Source organism: Oncorhynchus mykiss, chromosome 18 (assembly GCF_013265735.2).
Source record: "Oncorhynchus mykiss isolate Arlee chromosome 18, USDA_OmykA_1.1, whole genome shotgun sequence".
Lineage (NCBI taxonomy): Eukaryota > Metazoa > Chordata > Actinopteri > Salmoniformes > Salmonidae > Oncorhynchus > Oncorhynchus mykiss.
The window spans coordinates 60,898,423-60,921,978 of NC_048582.1; the positions used below are offsets into that span (position 1 = coordinate 60,898,423).

The 23,556-nt window shown below is 43.2% G+C and overlaps 1 protein-coding gene across 1 annotated transcript in view; it reads left to right on the forward strand.

Annotated features, from left to right (window-relative positions):
- Positions 1-23,556, forward strand: part of LOC110496654 (gamma-aminobutyric acid type B receptor subunit 2) — a 432,145-nt gene that overhangs the window by 72,962 nt on the left and 335,627 nt on the right. The window lies entirely within an intron of this gene.

Genomic DNA, 23,556 nt, shown 5'->3' on the forward strand with positions numbered 1-23,556 from the left:
TGGGAACCTCATCTGGTTTAAATGGTGTCTCTAGAGACAAAACCGCTCTCATCGTAACTCAATGCCTAGGTTTACCTCCACTGTATTCACATCCTACCATACCATTGTCTGTACATTATGCCTTGAATCTATTCTTCTGCGCTCAGGAACCTGCTCCTTTTACTCTGTTCCGAACGCACTAGACGACGAGTTCTTATAGCCTTTAGCCGTACCCTTATCCTACTCCTCCTCTGTTCCTCTGGTGATGTAGAGGTTAGTCCCTGCAGCGCCAAGTTCCACTCCCATTCCTCAGGCGCTCTCATTTGTTAACTTCTGTAACCGTAAAAGCCTTGGTTTCATGCATGTTAACATTAGAAGCCTCCTCCCTAAGTTTGTTTTATTCACTGCTTTAGCACACTCTGCCATCCCGGATGTCCTAGCCGTGTCTGAATCCTAGCTTATGAAGGCCACCAAAAATCCTGAAATTTCCATCCCTAACAATAACATTTTCCATCAAGGTAGAACTGCCAAAGGGGACGGAGTTGCAATCTACTGCAGAATTCTGTCATACTATCCAGGTCTGTGCCCAAACAATTCGAGCTTCTCCTTATAAAATTCCACCTTACCAGAAAAGAGTCTCTCACCGTTGCCGCTTGTTATAGACCACATTCAGCCCCTAGCTGTGCCCTGGACACCATATATGAACTGATTGCCCCCATCTATCTTTAGAACTCGTACTGTTAGGTGACCTAAACTGGGACATGCTTAACAACCCGGCCGTCCTACAATCTAAGCTAGATGCCCTCAATCTCACACAAATGATCAATGAACCTACCAGGTACAACCCTAAATCCGTGAACACGGGCACCCTCATAGATATCATCCTGACCAATCTGCCCTCTAAATACACTTCTGCTGTCTTCAACCAGGATCTAAGCGATCACCGCCTCATTGCCTGCGTCCGTAATGGGTCTGCGCTCAAACGACCATCCCTCATCACTGTCAAACGCTCCCTAAAACACTTCAGCGAGCAGGCCTTTCTAATTTACCTGGCCCAGGTATCCTGGAAGGATATCGACCTCATTCCGTCAGCAGAGGATGCTTGGTTATTCTTTAAAAATGCTTTCCTCACCATCTTAAATAAGCATGCCCCATTAAAAAAATGTAGAACAAGGAACAGATATAGCCCTTGGTTCAATCCAGACCTGACTGCCCTTGACCAGCACAAAAACATCCTGTTGCGTACTGCATTAGCATCGAATAGCCCTCGCGATATGCAAGGTTTTTAGGGAAGTTAGGAACCAATATACACAGACAGTTAGGAAAGCAAAGGCTAGCTTTTTCAAACATAAATTTGCATCCTGTAGCACAAACTCCAAAAAGTTCTGGGACACTGTAATGTCCATGGAGAATAAGAGCACCTCCTCCCAGCTACCCACTGCACTGAGGCTAGGAAACTCTGTCACCACCGATAAATCCGCAATAATTGAACATTTCAACAAGCCTTTTTCTATGGCTGACTATGCTTTCCACCTGGCCACATCTACCCCGGTCACAGCTCTCGACCTCCCACAGAAACTTGCCCAAGCCTCCCCATTTCTCCTTCACCCAAATCCAGATAGCTGATGTTCTGAAAGAGCTGCAAAATCTGGACACCTATAAATCAGCAGGGCTAGACAATCTGGACCCTCTCTTTCTAAAATGATGCACCACAATTGTTGCAACCCCTATTGTTAGCCTGTTCAACCTCTCTTTCATATCGTCTGAGATCCCCAAAGATTGGAAAGCTGCCGCGGTCATCCCCCTCTTCAAAGGGGGAAACACTCTAGATCCAAACTTTTTCACACCTATATCTATCCTACTCTGCCTTTCTAAGGTCTTTGAAAGTAAGTTAACAAACAGATCACAATTTCGAATCCCACCGTACCTTCTCCGCTATGCAATCTGGTTTCCGAGCTGGTCATGGGTGCACCTCAGCCACACTCAAGGTCCTAAACGATATCGTTACCGCCATCGATAAAAGACAATACTGTGCAGCCATATTCATCGACCTGGCCAAGGCTTTCAACTCTGTCAATCACCACATTCTTACAGCCTTGGTTGCTCAAATGATTGCCTCACCTGGTTAACCAACTACTTCTCAGACAGTGTTCAATGTGTCAAATCTGAGGGCCTGTTGTCCGGACCTCTGGCAGTCTCTATGGGGGTGCCACAGGGTTCAGTTCTCGGGCCGACTCTTTTCTCTGTATACATCAATTATGTTGCTCTTGCTGCTGGTGACTCACTGATCCAGCTCTACGCTGACGGCACCAATCTGTATTCTTCTGGCCCTTCTTTGGACACTGTGTTAACTAACCTCCAGACGAGCTTCAATGCCATACAACTATCCTTCCGTGGCCTCCAATTGCTCTTAATTGCAAGTAAAACTAAATGCATGCTCTTCAACTGATCGCTACCCACACCTACCCGCCTGTCTAGCATCACTACTCTGGACGGTTCTGACTTAGAATATATGGACAACTACAAATACCTAGGTGTCTGGTTAGACTGTAAACTCTCCTTCCAGACTCACATTAAACATCTCCAATCCAAAATGAAATCTATAATCGGCTTCCTATTTCGCAACAAAGCATCCTTCACTTATGCTGCCAAACATACCCTCGTAAAACTGAATATCCTACACATCCTTGACTTCTGCAATGTCATTTACAAAATAGCCTCCAACACTCTACTCAGCAAATTGGATGCAGTCTATCACAGTGCCATCGTTGTGTCACCAAAACCCAATATACCACCCACCACTGTGACCTGTATGCTCTCGTTGGCTGGCTCTCGCTTCATATTCGCACCTGTACATAACCCATCTGTAAATAGCCCATCCAATTACCTCATCCCCATATTGGTATTTATTTTTTTGCTATTTTGCACCCCAGTATTTCTACTTGCACATTCATCTTCTGCACATCTATCACTCCAATGTTTTATTGATAAATTGTAATTATTACTCCACTATGGCCTGTTTATTGCCTTACCTCCCTAATCTTACCTCATTTTCACACACTGTACACATTTCTATTGTGTTATTGACTGTGTGGTTGTTTATTCTATACGTAACTCTGTGTTGTTTGTGTCGCACTGCTTTGCTTTATCTTGGCCAGGTCGCAGTTGTAAATGAGAACTTGTTCTCAACTGGCCTACCTGGTTAAATAAAGGTGAAATAAAAAAACATTTAAAAAATGTTGATGAGAGGCCTGGGGTTAGTAATGCATGTTGATAAGAGGCAGTCCTGGGGTTAGTAATGCATGTTGATAAGAGGCAGTCCTGGGGTTAGTAATGCATGTTGATAAGAGGCAGTCCTGGGGTTAGTAATGCATGTTGATAAGAGTCAGTCCTGGGGTTAGTAATGCATGTTGATAAGAGGCAGTCCTGGGGTTAGTAATGCATGTTGATAAGAGGCAGTCCTGGGGTTAGTAATGCATGTTGATAAGAGTCAGTCCTGGGGTTAGTAATGCATGTTGATAAGAGGCAGTCCTGGGGTTAGTAATGCATGTTGATGAGAGGCAGTCCTGGGGTTAGTAATGCATGTAGATGAGAGGCAGTCCTGGGGTTAGTAATGCATGTTGATAAGAGGCAGTCCTGGGGTTAGTAATGCATGTTGATAAGAGTCAGTCCTGGGGTTAGTAATGCATGTTGATAAGAGGCAGTCCTGGGGTTAGTAATGCATGTTGATGAGAGGCAGTCCTGGGGTTAGTAATGCATGTAGATGAGAGGCAGTCCTGGGGTTAGTAATGCATGTTGATAAGAGGCAGTCCTGGGGTTAGTCATGCATGTTGATGAGAGGCAGTCCTGGGGTTAGTCATGCATGTTGATGAGAGGCAGTCCTGGGGTTAGTCATGCATGTTGATGAGAGGCAGTCCTGGGGTTAGTAATGCATGTTGATGAGTGGCAGTCTTGGGGTTAGTCATGCATATTGATGAGAGAGAGGCCTGGGGTTAGTAATGCATGTTGATGAGAGGCAGTCCTGGGGTTAGTAATGCATATTGATGAGAGAGAGGCCTGGGGTTAGTAATGCATGTTGATGAGAGGCAGTCCTGGGGTTAGTAAAGCATGTTGATGAGAGGCAGTCCTGGGGTTAGTAATGCATGTTGATGAGTGGCAGTCTTGGGGTTAGTCTTGCATATTGATGAGAGAGAGGCCTGGGGTTAGTAAGGCATGTTGATGAGAGGCAGTCCTGGGGTTAGTAAGGCATGTTGATGAGAGGCAGTCCTGAGGTTAGTAAGGCATGTTGATGAGAGGCAGTCCTGGGGTTAGTAATGCATGTTGATGAGAGGCAGTCCTGGAGTTAGTAATGCATGTTGATGAGAGGCCTGGGGTTAGTAATGCATGTTGATGAGAGGCCTGGGGTTAGTAATGCATGTTGATGAGAGGCAGTCCTGGGGTTAGTCATGCATGTTGATGAGAGGCAGTCTTGGAGTTAGTAATGCATGTTGATGAGAGGCGGTCCTGGGGTTAGTCATGCATGTTGATGAGAGGCAGTCTTGGAGTTAGTAATGCATGTTGATGAGAGGCCTGGGGTTAGTAATGCATGTTGATGAGAGGCGGGGGTTCGTCATTCGAGGCAGTAGTTCATCTACTCTGCTATTTTATTAATCAACTGGCTGTCATCAGGGAAGCTGCCTTGTTCTCTGCTGTAGACCTCACTCACCTCTCCCAACCTCTCTCTCTCAATTCATGGGAAACATATGTTTACATTGCGAAAGCAAGTGAAATAGATAATAAAGAAAGGTGAAATTAACAATAAGGAACGAACAGTAAACATTACACTCACAAAAGTTTCAAAAGAATAAAAACATTTGAAATGTCATATTGTGTCTATATACAGTGTTGTAACGATGTGCAAGTAGTTAAAGTACAAAAGTGAAAAATGTATACATAAATATGGGTTGTATTTCCAATGGTGCTTGTTCTTCACTGGTTGCCCTTTTCTTGTGGCAACAGGTCACAAATATTGCTGCTGTGATGGCACACTGTGGTATGTCACCCAATAAATATGGGAGTTTATCAAAATTGGTGGGTCTGTATAATCTGAGGGAAGTATGTGTCTCTAATATGGTCATACATTTGGCAGGAGGTTAGGAAGTGCAGCTCAGTTTCCACCTAATTTTGTGGGCGGTGTGCACATAGCCTCTACTCTCTTGAGAGCCAGGTCTGCCTTCGGTGGCCTTTCTCAATAGCAAGGCTATGCTCACTGAGTCTGTACATAGTCAATGCTACCCTTATTTTTGGGTCAGTCATAGTGGTCAGATATTCTGCCACTGTGTACTCTTCTGTTTTGGGCCAAATAGTCTTCTAGTTTGCTCAGTTTTTTTGTCAATTCTTTCCAATGTGTCAAGTAAATACCTTTTTTGTTTTCTCATATTTTGGTTGGGTCGAATTGTGTTCCTGTCCTGGGGCTCTGTAGGGTCTGTTTGTGTTTGTGAACAGAGCCCCAGGACCAGCTTGCTTAGGAGGCTCTTCTCCAGGTTCATTTCTCTGTAGGTGATGGCTTTGTTATGGAAGGTTTGGGAATAATTTCCTTTAAGGTGGTTGTAGATTTTAATGGCTCTTTTCTGGATTTTGATAATTAGCGGGTATCGGCCTAATTCTGCTCTGCATGCATTATTTGGCGTTTTACGTCGTACACAGATGATAATTTTGCAGAATTCTGCATGCAGTCTCAATTTGGTGTTTGTCACATTTTGTGAATTATTGGTTGGTGAGCGCTTTCTCTCTATCTCTCTCTCTCTCTCTCTCTCTCTCTCTCTCTCTCTCTCTCTCTCTCTCACACACACATACACACACACACACTCCCTCCCTCTCCGCCCTGCATTTTCACTAAGCTTTCAAATGGTGTGTCACCTACTGTAACAAAGGGGAGGCCTAGCTGTTTGTCTCACCTAACATTAGTCACATGTCATTAGGATGATTACTCCAGCAACGTGGTTCTGTACAGTCCTGCCCCTGTATGTGACTGATGCGTGTACGTTGTCAGCGTAACTAAATGGGTTCAACTGTAGTATGGGATGCTGCCACTGGCGTTTAATGGCATATCATTTAATTTACATGCATTTATTTTGATTATTCACCCTACCTGTGGTCTATATTCCTGGATATGATAGTACAATACCCTTTACAGCTGTAGGATCTTCATTTGAACCAGTTTGCTACAGCAGGACAATTATCCTGCAGCAACAGGAAATGTGATTATAATTAATATAACTAATGGACATTTTTGTAGGGGTTGATACATTTTATGTTAGGACAAATCAAGTCTGACATTTAAGTGGAAATTACAAACTTTAGAAGCCTTTTTAAACCTTGAATAAACTACAAGTTAGCATTTCCTGCTGTGCAGTAAAATGCTCATCAACCAAAGCATTATCAAATTAACATGCTAAATCTGTACCATTTTGTTGAACAGAATTAAAGGAAGAGCGCCTATGGCGGTTTCTGTTAAAGGTTTTTCTCTTACTTCAATAAACCTTCCTTCATCTCCACACTACACTACACTAAACTACACTACACGCTTCTGACAAACACAGAGAAACAAGGAGAGATCGAGGTTGCTCTATCTAAAGCTCGTGTCCTTCAGAGTTTACAGTGCTGCTCCTCTTCTGGTTGTATAGTGTCAGGTGTGAGAGTGAAGAGAATAGCTATTGGGTGTGACAGAGGCTATACTAAGAGAGTAGAGAATAGCTGTTGGGTGTGACAGAGACTGTACTGAGAGAGTAGAGAATAACTGTTGGGTGTGACAGAGACTGTACTAAGAGAGTAGAGAATAGCTGTTGGGTGTGACAGAGACTATACTGAGAGAGAAGAGAATAGCTGTTGGGTGTGACAGAGACTATACTGAGAGAGTAGAGAATAGCTGTTGGGTGTGACAGAGACTATACTGAGAGAGTAGAGAATAGCTGTTGGGTGTGACAGACTATACTGAGAGAGAAGAGAATAGCTGTTGGGTGTGACAGAGACTATACTGAGAGAGTAGAGAATAGCTGTTGGGTGTGACAGACTATACTGAGAGAGTAGAGAATAGCTGTTGGGTGTGACAGAGACTATACTGAGAGAGTAGAGAATAACTGTTGGGTGTGACAGAGACTGTACTAAGAGAGTAGAGAATAGCTGTTGGGTGTGACAGAGACTATACTGAGAGAGAAGAGAATAGCTGTTGGGTGTGACAGAGACTATACTGAGAGAGTAGAGAATAACTGGTGGGTGTGACAGACTATATTGAGAGAGAAGAGAATAGCTGTTGGGTGTGACAGAGACTATACTGAGAGAGTAGAGAATAGCTGTTGGGTGTGACAGACTATACTGAGAGAGTAGAGAATAGTTGTTGGGTGTGACAGAGACTATACTGAGAGAGAAGAGAATAGCTGTTGGGTGTGACAGAGACTATACTGAGAGAGTAGAGAATAGCTGTTGGGTGTGACAGACTATACTGAGAGAGTAGAGAATAGCTGTTGGGTGTGACAGACTATACTGAGAGAGTAGAGAATAGCTGTTGGGTGTGACAGACTATACTGAGAGAGTAGAGAATAGCTGTTGAGCAGTTGGAGAAGATGGGGGAGATGGCGTGGAGGAAGAGCAGGAAGAGGAAGAACAGGAAGAAGAGCACGGTAGAAGAAATTGTAGTTGGTTGCTCATCGTATCTCAGCAACATTCGTTAAGCTCAAATGCCTCCAACAAAAGTTGAGAGATTCAGATTGAAAAAGACAGTGAATACCCTCCTGGAGGCTAAAGAACCCAGCATTGGAGTTTGTCTCCAAGGCTTTTTCAAAGAGATCAAAATGTCTTTTGATACTTCTTCACTGAAGCTAGCTGGAGATGGCATGTGCCTCTTTTGCTCTGCTTAAAATGCAGAAGAGCGCAGTGTTATGCAGGCAAATGCAACATTAAAGGGGCAATCTGGGATTGGTACATCCAACCCTCAGCTGTTCACCAAAAAGTGTGCACCTTTAAGCACGAAAAAAAAACCCTGCATTGATTTTACCTTGCAGAAATTTCAAGCAATGCACCGACAGTACACCTAAAGTACACCTATAGTCAACCTATAGTACACATACAGTACATTTACAGTACACGTATAGTACACCTATAGTACACCTACAGTACACCTACATTACACCTACAGTACACCTACAGTACACCTACAGTAAACCTACAGTATAGCAGTATACCTATAGTACACTTACAGTACACCTACAGTACATGTACAGTACACCTATAGTACACTTACAGTACACCTACAGTACATGTACAGTACACTTATAGTACACCTATAGTACACTTACAGTACACCTACAGTATAGCAGTACACTTACAGTACACCTATAGTACACTTATAGTACACCTACAGTCCACCTTTAGTACACCTACAGTACTTGTACAGTACACCTACAGTAAACCTACAGTATAGCAGTATACCTATAGTACACCTATAGTACACCTACAGTACACCTACAGTAAACCTACAGTATAGCAGTACACCTACAGTAAACCTACAGTATAGCAGTACCCCTATAGTACACCTACAGTACACCTGCAGTACACCTATAGTACACCTACAGTACATCTACAGTACACCTATAGTATAGCAGTACACCTATAGTACACTTATAGTACACCTACAGTCCACCTTTAGTACACCTACAGTACATGTACAGTACACCTATAGTACACCTACATTACACCTACAGTAAACCTACAGTACACCTATAGTACACTTACAGTACACCTACAGTAAATCTACAGTATAGCAGTAAACCTATAGTACACCTACAGTACACCTATAGTACACCTACAGTACATGTACAGTACACCTACAGTACACCTACAGTACACATATAGTACACCTACAGTATAGCAGTACACCTATAGTACATCTACAGTACACCTATAGTACACCTACAGTACATCTACAGTACACCTAAAATACACCTACAGTACACCTATATTAGACCTAAAGTACACCTACAGTACACTTACAGAACAAATATAGCACACCTACAGTATAGCAGTACACCTACAGTACACCTACAGTAAACCTATAGTACTTCAGTGGTTGTGTCCCGATTCTCCATCATTCTCCCAAACTAACGAATGGATTAAATAATCGTGGAAACTCTGTCTAGCCTATATTTTCACCAATGCAATGTTTTTAAATCCATGATGGGGAGTGTGCAAGTGCAGTCAAGCACTGGTTGAGTGATTTAGCTGAGGTAGATACAGCGGTTGCCTCGAGGTCTGTCCCAGAGCTTGCCTGACTGTGATTTGCATATTTTTGATCAGGCAGGCTGACTGGCAGCTAAAAGTAGTAAATCCCCCATAGTCTAACACAAAAAAAATAAGAAAATATATAATGTCAGTTTGTTCAGAAATTATTTTGGGGAGGAAATTGGAATAGCACTGAACTTAGTTAAGAACCCAACCCTCCTCCAATTCGCTTGTGTGGTATAGTATCTTGCCACTGGGAATACAGCAGAACACACAGTTTACAGGGGTGAGGCTGTTTCCAATAGCATTATGAAATGGGATGTGCTTCATTGGGAATACAGCAGAACATACAGTATACAGGGGCGAGGCTGTTTCCAATAGCATTATGAAATGGGATGTGCCTCATTGGGAATACAGCAGAACATACAGTATACAGGGGCGAGGCTGTTTCCAATAGCATTATGAAATGGGATTCATTGAATTGAAGCTTTTATTTGCGGTTGATGTAATCTCAACTCACTAACCGTGACTCTGCTACAATATTTATGTATGTACCAGACAACCATACCGCCATAATAGGTAGCTGTGGTCACTGCTGTCCTGACTGTCACTTGGTGTCACCCACAGGGGAGTCGCCATCATGTATCTCTATGGTCATTGAGTTTGAGTTTCATATCGGATGTGGGCTATTATTATAATTTATTGTATTATTCATTTGAGAAATGACCTTAATACCCTAGGCAGTGAGTGCTCATAGTTAGTGTGACCCACAGTGCTTGGAACACAGGTCCAGAATACTGCTGGTTAACATGATTACAATGATTCAAGTGCAAAACAGTTCATTGTGGGACTTACTGTATGGTTAATATTGGACTAATTTCAGACCCACTGACACAGTTAGACCCACTGCACCATTTCTTGATTGCTCGGTCATTGTCTTCATGTCTATCAAATCCTACCTTTCGTCTCTCTGCACTTTCCCACCCTGACACATACTTTAACCACCCCAACATGCAGTACGAAGAAGGGTGAATATGCAGTGGATTTCTGCATTTTTATGCATTTCGGGGGAGGAGTTCCTCTGAAAGGCTTCAGTGACCTACTTAAGGCTGCCATGGAATTCTAACGATTTGAGAAGCCACAAAAAACTGTATGCTGTGTGAATTAAACGTTTGGGTTACACAAAGATGGCGATGGGATGATGCAACAACCTCAACTATACAGCAGCAGCCAGTTTGTTTTTGTATGAAGATGGCATTGCTGACCCCATTTAGTCGACTGGTCGATTGTTTGGTAGATAGGCTGTTGGTCGAACAAGATTTCTTTAGTCGAGCAGTAGCAAAAATTTGATAAAAAAATCATGGTGTACAAGACACCTGTCTGATTGGAGGGTGTCTGAGTGGACTGATCTGTTGTGGAGGCTGTGGGGATGGAACAGTCCATCACTCTAAGACATGTGCTACCAAAATTGTATATGTTTAAGGACAATGGTGCAACACTAATAAAAATAATATTGTTTTGTAACAAATGCGCTTTCTCCTGCTTTTGATAGCGGTCGCTGTCCGCGGTTCTGAAACATTAGTGCGCTATTGAATTGGCGCATATTCCTAGACGATGTGCCTAATAGCAAAGTTAACCAGCATATTGGTGTTGAGAACAATGTGGTGGAGGCAGCAGCGGAGTTAGGAGATGAGAAAACGGCCCTTGCCTTAATTCTCTAAGAAAAGTGAGGAGAGAGAAAACCCCAACTTAATTAGATCAATATTGAACAGCCTAACTGATAAACGTTACTGGCTTTATAAATCATTCACATATATCTACAGAAATAAGACAGATCTTGCTTCTGTTGCCTGTTTGAGTGTTTGTTTAATAGTCTACTGATTCCATGAGCACCAAGCCTCACACGACCACAACATGTCGGATAAACAATTTCACAAATTAGTCTGTTTTTAATCTTTGATAGGCTGTAATAAAGGCTTTACAAAAACAAATAAGTACAACAGACTCTCTGGTACGCTTATAATTGATTTTGTGTTGTTTACATTGTTCCAAATGGTCAGACGATCTAACAGCACTTGTTTGGCAAACACACGCAGCGCTGGCTCCATACCTTCTTTTTCTTGATCTCCAGTATTTTCCACAACTAGTCAAATGTATTCCACACATCTTACTTCCCCTTTACCTCCTGAGCAACCAGTAAACAAACATTCCATCGTTTCAAGTTTGTCACGTCCTCTGCATCCATTTTGCTGTCACATGTGTTACGGCGTTCAGAGTTTGTTATAACCAGTTTATTGATGTGATTATGATATGCTGTAGGTCAAGGCCTATTGGTCACGTGCATGGGATGCATGCATGTGTCACGTAAAATGAGTAAGGTTTAAAGGGAATAGGGAATCATTTTCCTAAACAAATGATAGATTTCGGTAACAGAGCTGTTCAGTCAGAAATGGCTGTAATTATGTTGCAGCTTCAGCAACACGGACAGTGAGATAAACACTGTTGATGTTCTGTGGTGCTCGCTGCAGCAGAGAGGAGAGAGAGACAACAGGTGCTAGTCACACAGTCACTGGCTGACATTTTTTTTTTACACAGTGCAGCATGTCTGAGCCCGGCCCGCACAATCAATTTAATTGCGGTTGGACTCTGTCTAGTCATTTGTGTGTCTTAATTATTTAATCAAACCGTGTGATTAAAGCATCAGACAAGCTCAGTGCATATAGTTGGTTTGATTAAAACACGTAGGATGTGTCTATATATTGAAAAATACACGTTTTGACATTTCTACCATCGATTGGTTGAAAGAACAGACGACTGTCGACCCATTATGATATTTTGTAGTCGGGGACAGCCCTAGAAGATTAGATAAAGTTGGGAGGGAAAAAAGTATTTGCTAGGCTATGGGCCTATTGACCCTGGTCAAAAGTAGTGCACTATATGGGGAAGAGGGTGCCATTTGGGACACATATATATTTAAGAGTTCATTCGGGAGGTATTCAGACCTCTTGACCTATTCCACATTTTGTTACGTTACAGCCTTATTCTAAAATGGATTAAATAGTTTTTTCCTCTAATCAATCTACACACAATACCCCATAATGACAAAGCAAAAACAAGTTTTTAGAAATGTTTGCAAAAAACTGAAATATCACATTTACATAAGTATTCAGACCCTTACTCAGTAGTTTGTTGAAGCCCCTTTGGCAACAATTAAAGCCTTGAGTCTTCTTGGGTATGACGCTACAAGCTTGGCACACCTGTATTTGGGGAGTTTCTCCCATATTTCGCTGCAGGTCCTCTCAAGCCTTGTCAGGTTGGATGGGGAGCGTCGTTGTACAGCTATTTTCAGGTCTCTCCAGAGATGTTCGATCGGGTTCAAGTCCGGGCTCTGGCTGGACCACTCAAGGACAGAGACTTGTCCCAAAGCCACTCCTGCGTTTTCTTGGCTGTGTGCTTAGGGTCATCAATTGAATCCATTTTAGAATAAGGCTGTAACGTAACAAAATGTGGAAAAAGTCAGAATCAGAATACTTTCAGAATGCACCTTATATATATATATATAAAAGGATTTGCTAGGCTACTTCACCATCCATATTCTCCTTATCGTTTACTTTTGTCTCAGTGTCTGAATAGCTGGTGTGGTTGCAGACGTTTGCTTCTTGTGTAATGAGGATTGTCTTATTTTTAGGCCTCGGTCTGTTTTATTTAAAAGCCTTTCTGATGAAGTGCCTCATGACATCCTGCTTCACGATTCCACCGACTCTTCTCAACGAGATTCCATCAGCCAGACACAGTCTGCAAATACACGCTCAGACATACTGGTAGCCACTTCTCTCTCTCTCTCTCTTTCTCTCTCCTCTCTTAAGGATTTTTTTTCTCACTATTTCTGTAGTCTCTCTCTGTCTGTTTATCTGTCTCTCTCGCTCTATCTCTTGTCTCTGTCTGTCGCATTCTCTCTCTTGTCTCTGTTTGTCAGTCTCTCTTGCTCTCTCCCTCTCTCTTCGGTATGGCAATACCGTGTCAGACGTCAATTCCTCAAATGAGACAGTAATGTCCAATCCCATTCCTCCATCCCTTTTAGGGGTGAAGTGCAGATCAGGAGAGAGAAAAGTAGCCAAACCAACTCGCGATAGTTATACAAACTTGTTGCTGCCATAGTTTATCAATCATACCATCTGGCAGTGCCTGTATTGACTGAATCAAATTGTTGTATATAAGTTAACTAGCTACAATAGCCAGCTAAGTTAGCCAGCTAGCTACCTAAAGTAGGAAGGCAACACTGAAGCATGGATGAGAGCACCAGCTGTTCCGGACGACTGTGTGATCACCCTCGCCGTAGCTGATGTGAGCAAGACCTTTAAACAGGTCAACATTCACAAGGCCGCAGACGGAATACCAGGATGTGTACTCAGAGCATATGCGGACCAATTGTTAAGTTTCTTCACTGACATTTTCAACCTCTCCCTGAACAAGTCTGTAATACCTACATGTTTCAAGCAGACCACCATAGTCCCCGTGCCAACGAAAGTGAAGTAACTACCACCCCTTAGCACTCACTTCGGTAGCCATGAAGTGCTTTGAAAGGCTGGTCATGGTTCACATCAACAACATCATCCCGGAAATCCTAGACCCATTCCAATTTGCATACCGCCTCAACAGATTCACAGATGATGCAATCTCAATCGCACACCACACTGCCTTTTCCCACCTGGACAAAAGGTAAACCTATGTGATAATGCTGTTCATTGACTACAGCTCAGTTTCCAACACTATCATGCCCACGAAGCTCATCACTAAGCTAAGGACCCTGGGACTAAACCACTGTCAAGTAATTTTGTAATCAATGTTCATAAATTCCAATTATATTTATCTGTCTGATACCCAGAGTTTGTAAAGTTCTGATATTAAATAAAACAGACAGAATTCCCAGCTCACAATTGATCAGATCCCAATTTATTTGCAAGAGCTCTAAAGTTTTCACAAATACATTCCTTCTTATATCATCCTAAACTACGCACATACATACACACCAACATGGATTTTCTCATGAGTCTAACCACAGTTTATAACCCCTCAACTGACCGTTCCAGGCTCCCCCAAACACCATAACTCTGGAGGAGCCCTCTCTGTCCTCTCTTATCTCCACATGCATTCATTTCTTCCTAGTTACATGCCATATAACCCCTTCCTAACAAACATTATTTCATACTACAAGAAAGACATGGTAGAATTCTTGCCAATTATAGTGCAGTATACCTCATTTAGTCATTATTGATAAAAATCCCATAACAACCCCTCCCTCTGCAACTGGATCCTGGACTTCCTGATGGGCTGCCCCCAGGTGGTAAGGTTAGGCAACAATACATCTGCCAAGCTGATCTTCAACACGGGGGTCCCTCAGGGGTGCGTGCTTAGTCCCTTCATGTACTCCCTTTTCACCCACGACTGCGTGACCAAGCACAACTCCAACACCATCATTAAGTTTGCTGAAGACACAACAGTGGTAGGCCTGATCACCGACAACGATGAGACAGTATATAGAAAGGAGGTCAGAGACCTGGAAGTGTGGTGCCAGGACAACAACCTCTCCCTCAACGTGAGCAAGACAAAGGAGATGATCATGTACTACATGCCCCCATTCACATCGACAGGACTGAAGTGGAAAGGGTAGAGAGTTTCAAGTTCCTTGGTCTTCAAATCACCAACAGACTATCATGGTTCAAACACACCAAGACAGTCGTGAAGAGGGCAACCCCTTTCCCCCCTCAGGAGACTGTAAAGATTTGACATGAGTCCCCAGATCCTCAAAAAGTCCTACAGCTGCACCATCGAGGGTATCCTGACCGGTTGCATCACCGCGTGGTATGGCAACTGCTCGGCATTTGACCGCTAGGCGCTACAGAGGGTAGAGCGTACAGCCCAATACATCACTGGAGCCAAGCTTCCTGACATCCAGGACCTATATACCAGGCGGTGTCAGAGGAAAGCCCAAAAAATTGTCAAAGACTCCAGTCACCCAAGTTATAAACTGTTCTCTCTGCTACCTCATGGCAAGAGGTACTGGAGCGCCAAGTCTAGGTCCAAAAGGCTCCTTAACAGCCTCTACCCACAAACCATAAGACTGCTGAACAATTCATCAAATGACCAACCGGACTATTTACATTGACCACCCGGACTATTTACATTGACCCCCCTCCTTTGTTTTCACACTGCTGCAACTCGCTGTTTATTATCTATGCATAGTCACTTTACCCCTACCTACAGTACATGTACAAATGACCTGGACTAACATGTACCCCTGCACATTGACTTGGTACCGGTACCCCCTGTATATAGCCTCTGTATTGTTATTTTATTGTGTTACTTTTTATTTTTTACTTTAGTTTATTTAGCCAATATTTTCATAACGCTATTTCTTGAACTGCAGTGTTGGTTAAGAGCTTCAAATAAGCATTTCACGGTAGGTCTACACTTGTTGTATTTGGCAAATGTGACAAATACAATTTGATTTAATTTGAATTATTTGAGTCTATTTCGCTGCACTTCCCATCCTTGTCTACAGCAACTCCATTCATATGAAACAACAGCCTACCTTTCAGTTGATCATTGTAGCCAACTCCTTCTTATTTATCCAACTTATTTCTGTCATTTTAATTCCATTTTGCGTTGACTGGAAATCTAACACTTCACTATACTTGAAACATCTGCTGTAGAGCTGCTTTGATTGACCGACAAAAACAAGCCACAGGTGTGAAACGGGTGTAGGCTACGGGTGTCTTTTATATGAGATACACTCATACTCATGTTGTTTAAAAAAAAAAGACAATGGTTTATTCTTGTAGGCTATGAAGCAATGTCACATAGATTTGATGTGAATTGTAGACAAAGTAAAAATAGGCCTTTGTTTCCCAAGAAATAGAATACTAACGTCCATCTGGATATTTGAATAACTGTACCCATCTCTAGTTGCTGGTGGTACGTTTCCCTCTCCGATTTATTCATGATTGGATGGTTGGTCATTGCTAGCGTCCTCACTCTGGTTTAAATATGCAGCTAGCTGGTTGATGCATCTGTGTCCCTGTTGGTGGCATTGTGCCTGCTCACAATCAATGAGCAGCCACACTCCAAAGCCCTCCATATGAACATGCACTCCATCATGGAGAATCACATTGCTTCTGCATAATGTTCTCTCTCCAATACGGCTCCTTCTCTCTCTTTTATGTGGTTGTGTTTGGCCAGAATATAATTTCATGTTAGAGTCTCATAGCGTTGGACAAAGCTTTTCAGCTACAGTAGCCAGCTAACTCAAGCATATTTATGCGTGATGTGAAAACTAAAATGTTAATTCAAGTCCTTTCCACTACATTTGATAAATACATGATAAATAAATTGTTTGATAAATCAACAAATACAATACATTATATTACAAGGACTATGTTCAGAAGACGACTTTAAAACAATATAAACATTGTCTAATAAACATTGAGAGCTTCAGTCAGTGGAGACTCGGGAGACTGAGGAGTCAGTGCAGAGAGAGAGAGAAGAGAAGATAGCATGGAGAGGAGCGGAGAGTAGGATAGGATGAGAGGGGATGAGGAGGGGAGAGCAGGGGATGGGAGACCGCAGGGAGAGGAGGAGAGGAGGGAAAATAGCAGGGAGAGGATGGGAGAGGAGGGGAGGAAGAGAGGAGGTTAGGATGCAAGGAGAGGTGAAGAAGAGAGGAGAGATAGCAGAGGAGAGGAGTTGTAAGAGAAAGGAGAGGGCAGGAGAGGAGATTGCAGCGGAGAGGAGGAGGAGAAGGCAGAAAGAGGAGAGGGGAGGGATAAGAGAGGGGATGGAATGAGAGGACAAGGCAGAGAGGAGAGGATATGAGAGGAGGAGTAGAGAGGAGAGGGGAGGAGAGGAGATGGCAGAAAGAGGAGAGGGGAGGAATAAGAGAGGGGATGGAATGAGAGGACAAGGCAGAGAGGAGAGGATATGAGAGGAGGAGTAGAGAGAAGAGGGGAGGAGAGGAGATGGCAGAGAGAGGTGATGACAGAGCGAGGAGAGGAGAGGGAAGGGGATGTGATGGCAGAGAGGTGGTGATAGAGGAACCCAATCAGACCAGAAAGCAAGGCAGCACTATTCTTGGGAGGCTGTTTTCCTCAACATGGATTGATGTGAGTGGACAGTAAACCCCGAGGCTGCTGGGACACTGTGACACTCTGCACCACACTGTCTCTAGTGTCTCTCTCTCTATGTGCTCCCAGAGTCCCCCATGCCATACAGAGTCATCCCAGTCGGGTGGATCTAACATCACAACCACATAACCACAACCCAGCCCTAGCTGTGCCTCACAGGACTCTGCCTGTCCTACCTGGGATGGTAGTCACTAGAAAGCCATGCTAGAAGGAACAGCGGTGGCAGGAACATCAGAACTAATGAACTAGACTAGTGGAAGAGTCATTTCTTGTTTTCTTGACAGGGTTTTAGGCTTTCTGTTGTTAGAAAGCACCTGAACTTTTTGCCAGATGATGATGAATAACCTTTAAAGGTTCCCAAATGGCACTCTATTCAGAAGTAGTGCACTAATGTAGAGAATGGGATGGTATTTGGGACGTAGGCTTTGTCTACCTATTGTAAGGACGTCTCTATTAAGGGTTAAATGGAGAAAATGACTGTGACCAGAGGAATAGCCCGTTACATGTTTACCAGTGTCAAAATCAAACATGAACCCTTAAACATGACCACAACAATGCAGGAAAATATTTTCTCTAAATCACTGATCCGTATTGTTTGTGTGACTGTGAAAGCCATTAGTTATGAGAACTGTCCTGTTCCCCTCAGGGTGTTTTGACATCAGTTATGAGACCTGTCCTGTTCCCCTCAGGGTGTTTTGACATCAGTTATGAGAACTGTCCTGTTCCCTTCAGGGTGTTTTGACATCAGTTATGAGACCTGTCCTGTTCCCCTCAGGGTGTTTTGACATCAGTTATGAGACCTGTCCTGTTCCCCTCAGGGTGTTTTGACACCAGTTATGAGACCTGTCCTGTTCCCCTCAGGGTGTTTTGACATCAGTTATGAGACCTGTCCTGTTCCCCTCAGGGTGTTTTGACATCAGTTATGAGACCTGTCCTGTTCCCCTCAGGGTGTTTTGACATCAGTTATGAGACCTGCCCTGTTCCCCTCAGGGTGTTTTGACATCAGTTATGAGATCTGTCCTGTTCCCCTCAGGGTGTTTTGACATCAGTTATGAGACCTGTCCTGTTCCCCTCAGGGTGTTTTGACATCAGTTATGACCTGTCCTGTTCCCCTCAGGGTGTTTTGACATCAGTTATGAGACCTGTCCTGTTCCCCTCAGGGTGTTTTGACATCAGTTATGAGACCTGTCCTGTTCCATGGGTGTGTGTTGATGTCTGTCTGAACTGCATTTACGAATTGTGTGTGTCACCAAATGCTGTGTAAATGAATGCGCTCACGCCACTGAGCTGTCCGCCCTCCCGCCCCTCACAGGGCCCTCTGTCCGGGAAGAGCCTGGTTGATGAATGACAGCCATTACTTCAGACATTCTCTCTGGCTGTTAGGGAACAGAGTGGAATCAGTGGAATGGTATCAAATACATCAAACACATGGTTTCCAGGTGTTTGATGCCATTCCATTTGCTCCGTTCCAGCCGTTATTATGTGCCGTTCTCCCCTCAGCAGCCTTCACTGCCACACACACACACACACACACACACCCCACCCCCACCCCCACCCACCGCCCCCATCTATAAACATGAAGAAGAAAGTGCCAGTCCCTGGCAACAGTGCATCATCATTAAAGCAGATCATGCTTAGCTGAGATACAAAGCTTGCTCTATGTGGGAGTTGACTGATTGATCTCTGTGATCACAATCCGTTTTATGTATATATTCCTCCGCGCGCCCCAAAAATATTTTCCTCCCTTAACCTCGGATGCTTAATGCTGGCCTCTGTCCTAGCAGACAGCATAATGAGGTAGTGAGGCATCTTCAAACGAGGGAGAGGCTGCATCTGTGTCTCAAATGGCACCCTATTCCCTTATGGGCCTTTGTCAAAAGTAGTGCACTACAAAACCGAAGAGGGTGCCATTTGGGACGCACCCCAGAGTCCAGAAAACTGGATCTCTTGGCAGAAGCCGATGGTAGTGTAAGTAATAATCTGTCTTGACCAAAGCCATGTATCAATGCCGAGATAACTGTCAGGAAGAGGGGGAGAGAGAGAGAAGCTAGGAGCTGGTTACTTAGGGTCCCTACAATGAATCTCTCATCTACGCTTATACACTTATATCCTACAAACAGAGGGTAACTCATTTATACCATACACACAAAGGATAACTCATTTATACCATACACACAGAGAGTAACTCATGTATACCATACACACAAAGGGTAACTCATTTATACCATACACACAAAGGATAACTCATTTAAACCATACACACAGAGGATAACTAATTTATACCATACACACAGAGGGTAACTCATTTAAACCATACACACAGAGGATAACTAATTTATACCATACACACAAAGGGTAACTCATTTATACCATACACACAGAGGATAACTAATTTATACCATACACACAGAGGATAACTCATTTATACCATACACACAGAGGGTAACTCATTTATACCATACACACAGAGGATAACTCATTTATACCATACACAGAGAGGACAACTCATTTATACCATACACACAGAGGGTAACTCATTTATACCATACACACAGAGGATAACTCATTTATACCATACACACAGAGGGTAACTCATTTATACCATACACACAAAGTATAACTCATTTATACCATACACACAGAGGGTAACTCATTTATACCATACACACAGAGGGTAACTCATTTATACCATACACACAAAGGATAACTCTTGTATACATTACACACAGAGGATAAATTAGCTGTCTGTATTGCTTTGGCATATCCCATTTTAGGGAAAGGGTGGGTTTCTGTATAAATCTGTATAAAGATTTTTATACTTTTGTGTGAGTCAAATTGGAGACTTTATGTAAGGAATTAGATAGTTACTGCAATCCTAACTTGATTTGTACACAGTAGCAGGGATTACTGTATCAGGTTACTGGTTCTGTGACTGGACATACTGTATCAGGTTACTGGTTCTGTAACTGGACATACTGTATCAGGGTTCTGTGACTGGACATACTGTATCAGGTTACTGGTCCTGTGACTGGACATACTGTATCAGGGTTCAGGGTCTGTGACTGGACATACTGTATCAGGGTTCTGTGACTGGACATACTGTATCAGGTTACTGGTTCTGTGACTGTACATACTGTATAAGGTTTCTGTGACTGGACATACTGTATCAGGGTTCTGTGACTGGACACACTGTATCAGGTTACTGGTTCTGTGACTGGACATACTGTATCAGGTTACTGGTTCTGTGACTGGACATACTGTATCGGGGTTCTGTGACTGGACATACTGTATCAGGGTTCTGTGACTGGACATACTGTATCAGGTTACTGGTTCTGTGACTGTACATACTGTATCAGGTTACTGGTTCTGTGACTGGACATACTGTACCAGGTTACTGGTTCTGTGACTGGACATACTGCATCAGGTTACTGGTTCTGTGACTGGACATACTGCATCAGGTTCTGGTTCTGTGACTGGACATACTGTATCAGGGTTCTGTGACTGGACATACTGTATCAGGGTTCTGTGACTGGACATACTGTATCAGGTTACTGGTTCTGTGACTGGACATACTGCATCAGGTTACTGGTTCTGTGACTGGACATACTGTATCAGGGTTCTGTGACTGGACATACTGTATCAGGGTTCTGGTTCTGTGACTGGACATACTGTATCAGGGTTCTGTGACTGGACATACTGTATCAGGTTACTGGTTCTGTGACTGTACATACTGTATCAGGTTACTGGTTCTGTGACTGGACATACTGTACCAGGTTACTGGTTCTGTGACTGGACATACTGCATCAGGTTACTGGTTCTGTGACTGGACATACTGCATCAGGTTACTGGTTCTGTGACTGGACATACTGTATCAGGGTTCTGTGACTGGACTTACTGTATCAGGGTTCTGTGACTGGACATACTGTATCAGGGTTCTGTGACTGGACACACTGTATCAGGTTACTGGTTCTGTGACTGGACATACTGTATCAGGTTACTGGTTCTGTGACTGGACATACTGTATCGGGGTTCTGTGACTGGACATACTGTATCAGGGTTCTGTGACTGGACATACTGTATCAGGTTACTGGTTCTGTGACTGGACATACTGTACCAGGTTACTGGTTCTGTGACTGGACATACTGCATCAGGTTACTGGTTCTGTGACCGGACATACTGCATCAGGTTCTGGTTCTGTGACTGGACATACTGTATCAGGGTTCTGTGACTGGACATACTGTATCAGGGTTCTGTGACTGGACATACTGTATAAGGTTACTGGTTCTGTGACTGGACATACTGCATCAGGTTACTGGTTCTGTGACTGGACATACTGTATCAGGGTTCTGTGACTGGACATACTGTATCAGGGTTCTGGTTCTGTGACTGGACATACTGTATCAGGGTTCTGTGACTGGACATACTGTATCAGGTTACTGGTTCTGTGACTGTACATACTGTATCAGGTTACTGGTTCTGTGACTGGACATACTGTACCAGGTTACTGGTTCTGTGACTGGACATACTGCATCAGGTTACTGGTTCTGTGACTGGACATACTGCATCAGGTTACTGGTTCTGTGACTGGACATACTGTATCAGGGTTCTGTGACTGGACTTACTGTATCAGGGTTCTGTGACTGGACATACTGTATCAGGGTTCTGTGACTGGACATACTGTATCAGGTTACTGGTCCTGTGACTGGACATACTGTATCAGGTTACTGGTTCTGTGACTGGACATACTGTATCAGGTTACTGGTTCTGTGACTGGACATACTGTATCAGGTTACTTGTTCTGGGACTGGACATACTGTATCAGGGTTCTGTGACTGTACATACTGTATCGGGTAAATGCTTCTGGGACTGGACATACTGTATAAGGTTACTGGTTCTGTGACTGGACATACTGTATCAGGTTACTGGTTCTGTGACTGGACATACTGTATCCAGCTTCTGTGACTGTACATACTGTATCAGGTTACTGGTTCTGTGACTGGACATACTGTATCAGGTTACTGGTTCTGTGACTGTACATACTGTATACTTCATCCCTAAAGCCAACACCTCATTTGGCCGCCTTTCGTTCCAGTTCTCTGCTGCCTGTGACTGGAACGAATTGCAAAAATCGCTGAAGTTGGAGACTTTTATCTCCCTCACCAACTTCAAACATCTGCTATCTGAGCAGCTAACTGATCGCTGCAGCTGTACATAGTCTATTGGTAAATAGCCCACCCATTTTCACCTACCTCATCCCCATACTGTTTTTATTTATTTATTTTTCTGCTCTTTTGCACACCAATATCTCTACCTGTACATAACCATCTGATCATTTATCACTCCAGTGTTAATCTGCATAATTGTAATTATTTGCCTACCTTCTCATGCCTTTTGCACACAATGTATATATAGACTCCCCTTTTTTCTACTGTGTTATTGACTTGTTAATTGTTTACTCCATGTGTAACTCTGTGTTGTCTGTTCACACTGCTATGCCTTATCTTGGCCAGGTCGCAGTTGTAAATGAGAACTTGTTCTCAACTAGCCTACCTGGTTAAATAAAGGTGAAATAAAAAAATATTTTTTTTAATTAATTTTTTTAAAAGTATCAGGTTACTGGTTCTGTGACTGGACATACTGTATCAGGTTACTGGTTCTGTGACTGGACTTACTGTATCAGGTTACTGGTCCTGGGACTGGACATACTGTATCAGGGTTCTGTGACTGTACATACTTTATCGGGTAAATGCTTCTGGGACTGGACATACTGTATAAGGTTACTGGTTCTGTGACTGGACATACTGTATCAGGTTACTGGTTCTGTGACTGGACATACTGTATCCAGCTTCTGTGACTGTACATACTGCATCAGGTTACTGGTTCTGTGACTAGACATACTGTATCAGGTTACTGGTTCTGTGACTGTACATACTGTATCAGGTTACTGGTTCTGTGACTGGACATACTGTATCAGGGTTCTGTGACTGGACATACTGTATCAGGTTACTGGTTCTGTGACTGGACATACTGTATCAGGTTACTGGTTCTGTGACTGTACATACTGTATCAGGTTACTGGTCCTGTGACTGGACATACTGTCCAGGACATACTGTATCAGGGTTCTGTGACTGGACATACTGTA